Genomic DNA, 6,183 nt, shown 5'->3' with positions numbered 1-6,183 from the left:
ATTTGGAGCACTTTGAGGCCTATGGTGAAAAAGGAAATATTTACACATAAAAACTAGATGGAAGCATTCTGAGAAACTTCTTTGAGATGTGTGTATTCATCTCACAGAGTTGAACATTTCTTTTGGTTGAGCAGTTTGGAAACAGTCTTTTTGTAGTATCTGCAAATGGATATTTGGAGTGCTTTGAGGCCTATGGTGAAAAAGGAAATATCTTCACATAAAAACTAGACAGAAGCATTCTGAGAAACTTCTTTGTGATGTGTGCATTCATCTCACAGAGTTGAACATTTCTTTTGATTGAGCAGTTTATAAACAGTCGTTTTGTAGAATCTGCAAAGGGATATTTTTGAGCCCATTGAAGCCTATGGGGAAATAGAAAATATCTTCACATAAAAACTAGACAGAAACTTTCTGAGAAACTTCTTTGTGATGTGTGCTTTCATCTCACAGAGTTGAAACTTTCTTTTGATTGAGCAGTTTGGAAACAGTCCTTTTGTAGTATCTGCAAATGGATATTTGGAGTGCTTAGAGGCCTGTAGTGCAAAAGGAAATATCTTCACATAAAAACTGGACAGAAGCATTCTGAGAAACTTCTTTGTGATGTGTGCATTCATCTCACAGAGTTGAACCTTTCTTTTGATTGAGCACTTTTGAAACACTCTTTTTGTAGAATCTGCAGGTGGATATTTTTGAGCCCATTGAGGCCTAAGGGGAAATAGGAAACCTCTTCATGTAAAAACTAGATAGAAACTTTCTGAAAAACTTCTTTGTAATGTTTGCATTCATCTCACAGAGCTGAATATTTATTTTGATTGAGCAGTTTGTAAACAGTCATTTTGTAGAATCTGCAAAGGGATATTTGTGAGCCCATTGTGGCCAATGGGGAAATAGGAAACCTCTTCACATAAAAACTAGACAGAAACTTTCTGAGAAACTTCTTTGTGATGTGTGCTTTCATCTCACAGAGTTGAACCTTTCTTTTGATTGAGCAATTTGGAAACACTCTTTTTGTAGAATCTGCAAATGGATATTTGGAGCGCTTTGAGGCCTATGGTGAAAAAGGAAATATCTTCACATAAAAACTAGACAGAAGCATTCTGAGAAACTACTTTGTGATGTGTGCATTCATCTCACAAAGTTGAATCTTTCTTTTGATTGAGCAGTTTTGAAACACTCTTTTTGCAGAAACTCCAAGAGAATATTTGGAGTGCTTAGAGGCCTGTGGTGGAAAAGGAAATATCTTCGCATAAAAACTAGACAGAAGCATTCTGAGAAATTTCTTTGTGACTTGTGCATTCATCTCACAGAGTTGAACGTTTCTTTTGATTGAGCAGTTTGTAAACAGTCGTTTTGTAGAATCTGCAAAGGGATATTTGTGAGCCCGTTGAGGCCTGTGGGGAAATAGGAAATATCTTCACATTAAAGCAAGACAGCAACTTTCTGAGAAACTGCCTTGTGATGTGTGCTTTCTTCTCACGGAGTTGAAACTTTCTTTTGATTGAGCAGTTTGGAAACCATCTTTTTGTAGAATCTGCAAGTGGATATTTGGAGCGCTTTGAGGGCTATGCTGAAGAAAGAAATATCTTCACTACATGGTGACCACCAGCAGCAGCTGGGGAAACCAGCACCCGTGGACCTGCATAGGGTGCATAGAATATGTCCTCCCTTCAGTCAGCTTGTGTCAACTTAGGTCATGGGCCGCCTGGGCTGATAGCAGTTTCCACAGAAATGCCTCAAGATGGTAGAATAAGCCAAATCACTTTGCATGCGGCATGGTGTGGCTATCTGAGAAAAACCTGGCTTTTATAGGAAGGAGAAAGAAGAATGCTTCTTGAGGGGAAGAAACCAACAGGAATGTGCCTCAGGGAAACGTCAGAGGAGAGTGAGCTGTAATGACTATTTTGCAGATTATTTCTTGTGGTTCTTGGGTTCCTTGGCCCTGCACAGAGCTACCATTTACTCATTTGACAAATATTTGAGTGGTAGACTCCAGGGTTCAATAGTGATAAAAAATGCACAGAATTTCTTCCCTAGTGGAGCTTAGAATCTAACAGAAAGAGCTGACATTAGTCACAAAATTATGTAATAGTGGAAAGTGCAGCAGACCCAGGTGTGCAGCAGACCCACGTGTGCTGCAAGAGCCTGTGAAGGAGGACTGACCCCAAGACAGAGGCAGGAAAGGCTGCCTCCAGGAAGCAGCAATTGAGCCAAAATCAGGGAGAAAACTAGGCAAAGACACAGTATTCAGGAGGAGGTAGAAGCTGGCCCATGAGGACGGTGGCGTGGAGAGGTGAACAAATACCCAGGTCCTTGGATTTATTGTTGAGCTGCTGAATGAACCAGGACTGGCTCTTGCCCGACCTCTGTACTTCTTGTTTTGCAGGGTTATAAATTTTTTTATTTAAAAGCTAGTATGAGTTGGGATCTGTTGCTTTTCTGAGACTCCATCCTGTGAGGTAGATGGGGCCTCACTGTACTCTGGGGAACTAAAGATGCAGAAGGGTTTTAGAGTGCCTGGAGAAGAGGCCCTTTAATGGATCATTTAAGAAGAGGGTGCTACTGCTAGACTGCCCAGATTCCCTTTCTGGCTTTGTGACCTTGGAATCTCTGTGTCTGCTTTCCAATCTGAAAAATGGAATAATGATAGTATCTGCCTCTGCCTGCAAGACCCTGACCTATCAGACCAACTACCTTTTCACTAGAACTCTCTTCTTGCACTGTACCCCAACTGGACCACTCATTAAAACTTAAAATGGGCGTTTTCCTTTTCTAGATTTTGCTTAAGAATTTCCATCATCAAAATTAAATTTGGTCCATCTCCCCCTATTGGAATTCAACCCATTCTCCAGAAATCAGTTCAAATTTTATCACCAGAAAGCCTCTCTCAATTACCCCCACCTTCTTTCATTCTTTGGGCCATTTCTGCTATCATTTCTATGTTTTTGTTTTTTGCTATATATTGGTATAGGTACATATGATCTCCACTTCCACTCAAATGTGAGGTTACTGAGGGCAATCCCTATGGGTATAGTCATATCCCAAGAGTCCTGGGCAGAGGGTCTCCCTCTTTCACCCAGGCTAGAGTGCAGTGGTGCAACCAGAGCTTACTGCAGCCTCGACCTGCTGGGTTCAAATGATCCTCTCACCTTAGCCTTTCCAGTAGCTGGTCCTAAAAGTGGGCACCACCATGCTTGGCCAATTTTGACGTTTTTCGTAGAGATGGGGTTCCACCATGTGGCCTTGCTTGGTCTCAAAGTTCTGAGCGCAAGCAATCCACCTGCCTCAGCCTCTCAACATCCTGGAATGACAGCATGAGCTGCCACACCTGGCCACATGCCAAATACTTTAGAGTCATTTATACCTGTCACTTCCAGGGCATGCAGAACTATGGTGGCATTAACCAACACATTAACCAACTGCCTTGCTTACTTTTCTTTTGACTGAGTTTATAAATTTTCTTAGTTATAAAATTTTCTTAATTTAAATTTTAATTTCAACATGTATACATCTTTGAAATAAATAAAATAATCTCTTTGAATGTTTGACATAGTGTAGAAGAAATTGACAAATGGACATCTTTACTTCATTTTCCGTCTCAAAATGTGGTACAAATATGCTCCCCTAAAGTGATCCCAATTATTACATAGCCATCTTGCTGTGGCTAATGTAGAATGTTTTTGCAATATCACATGCATGAAGGGCACATCCAAAAAACATTTGAGTGAAGATAATACTAGATTCTAGAAAGTATCTAGACACTTAAGAGCAGGTGGTGATGATGTTGATTAACAATAACAATGTCGAGGGGCTGGTTTTCGCGCTTCTCTAATAAGCAAAAAAAGCATAGAAACTCAGCAAATTTGCTCTTATTTTCTTCATTATTTGGTTTTTGAATCAGTAAATTCTTTCCACAGGGGTCATCTTGTTAGTCATCTTGCCATTTTGCTGTGTCCCATCTTCATCCTTGCACTTTTTCCTTTCTCCCATTTTGGCATGTATTGAGAGGAGTGTTATGCTGATGGAATGCCCTATCCTGAATTGCTGTCTGATCAGAACTTCCCTCAATTTTTAAAATGCTTCTTGACCTGGTTTGTGTTTGTGCATCCCCACCCCCAATCTCGTGTAGAATTGTAATTGCCACTGTTGGAGGAGGGGCTTGCTGTAAGGTGACTGGATCATAGAGGTGGTTTCTAATTGTTTAGCCTCATCCCCCTAGTGCTGTCTGATGATAAAGTTCTCCTGAGATCTGCTTGTTTAAAAAGTGTGTAGCACCTCCCCTGACTCCTTTCAGCCATGTGAATATGTGCTTGCTTCCTTTTCACCTTCTGCCTTGATTGTAAGTTTCCTGAGGCCTCCCTATAAGCATAAGTCTGTACAGCCCACGGAACTGTGAGCCAATTCAATCCCTTTTCTTTTTCAAGTACCCACTCTTATGTATATCTTTATAGCAGTGTGAGAATCGATCAATACACTCCTCCTCAGAAAGCATTCAATTTAGCTGTGTCTAAAGTATGCCAGGTGTCCTAGAGTGTTATCTTAGCCAATAATTCTTCCTCTTCAGCAAGATCTATTTGCCTATGAAAGCTTGACCTACAGTTCCTACCATACTTGTCAGTAACAAGTAGCCCATAACATCTGAAGGGACTTCATTGAAATCACAGAGGTTCTTTAGTTCTTTATTAGCAGGCATTAGGGAAGCACATCAACTTTCTAATTTAATAAGGTGCCTGTTGCTTTGAAAAACTGCTCAAAAGAAGATAGGAGAGGCTTACTTAAAGATATCACTATAGGCGTGGCATGAGGGTTCACACCTGTAATCCTACTACTTTGGGAGGCTGAGGAGAGAGGATCACTTGAGTCCAGAAGGTCAATACCAGCCTAGATGACATGGCAAAGCCCCATTTCTACAAAACAAAACAAAATACAAAAAAAATTTAGGCATGGTGGCATGTGCTTGCACTCCCGGTTACTCAGGACACTGAGGTGGGAGCATCACTGAGCCCAGGGAAGTTGAGGCTGCAGTGAGCCATGATCATGCTGCTGCATTCCAATCTGGGTGACAGAGCAAAAGCCTGTCTCAAAAAAAAAAAAAAAAAAAAAAAAGGTTATCACTGTACTATCTATAACTATTCTTAATTAGAAAATTAGAATAACTAGGTTTTTTTCAACAGTGGAAACTCAAAACAGACAAAATTGTTGTACCTCAAGGTGAGTTGTCATAGTTAATTCCTTTGCTTGCAACTGCCCAATAAATGGATGAGGACTCACTTCATCCATAAATAAGAAAGGCGAACAGCACACGGGGCTGTAGATGCCTTTTGCAGGGCCCTCTTTTTCTCTTCCTAAATTGCAATTTGGGTATTTCTCTAGATGGGCACATCATAGAAACTGTCATCCTAGATCAGAGCCTGGAGAGAGAGATACAGGTGTCATGCTTACATCTGCAGAGTGGGAACAAGCCCAGAAAAATCAAGACAATTAAGCAGAGAGCTTCCATACTGGAGATAAACCAGCTGTGTAAAAAATCACACTTATTGAACAAAAAAGCATTGCACCATTGAAATAACTGCTTTAACTAAGAAGTAAAGGAACTGATGCCCCAGCAGAGCACAGAGAGCCACACAGACAGGAGCTGCATTTCAAACAAGGTCATTGCTGTTGTCCCCACCCTGAGTTAAGTATCCCTGCTTCACCCTTCCTTACCAAAGTTCTGCTTGACCATCCTTTTGTTTTGTTTTCTTTTTTCCATACTTCACTTCTTTGAGAAAATATAAACCAAAACCTTACATAAAACAGGAATTGAGCTTTTGACAACGTTAGTCCTTGAAACAACCAAACAAAAAGGTTTCTATTATTTCTCATCTCTGTGCTACCCAGTACAGTAGCCAATAGCCACAGATGACTATTAAAATTAAAATTAATTCAAATAAAACAAAATCTACAATTTAGCTGGTCAGTTGTACTAGCCACATTTCAGTTACTCAATAGCCACATATGGCTAGTGGCTACTGAACTGGCCAGCACAAATGTAGAACATTTTCATTATCATAGTTCTCTGGGCCATGGAAAAATTACTGAACTCAATTTCCAGTGTGCACATTTATTTGCACACCTAGGAGCTTTTTGACCCTGTGTTGAGATGCCTAACCAGCTTCCTGATTGACCTCCTGATATTTCTGCAAA

This window comes from Pongo abelii, chromosome 14 (assembly GCF_028885655.2).
Source record: "Pongo abelii isolate AG06213 chromosome 14, NHGRI_mPonAbe1-v2.0_pri, whole genome shotgun sequence".
NCBI lineage: Eukaryota > Metazoa > Chordata > Mammalia > Primates > Hominidae > Pongo > Pongo abelii.
This window is presented reverse-complemented; position numbering follows the sequence as displayed.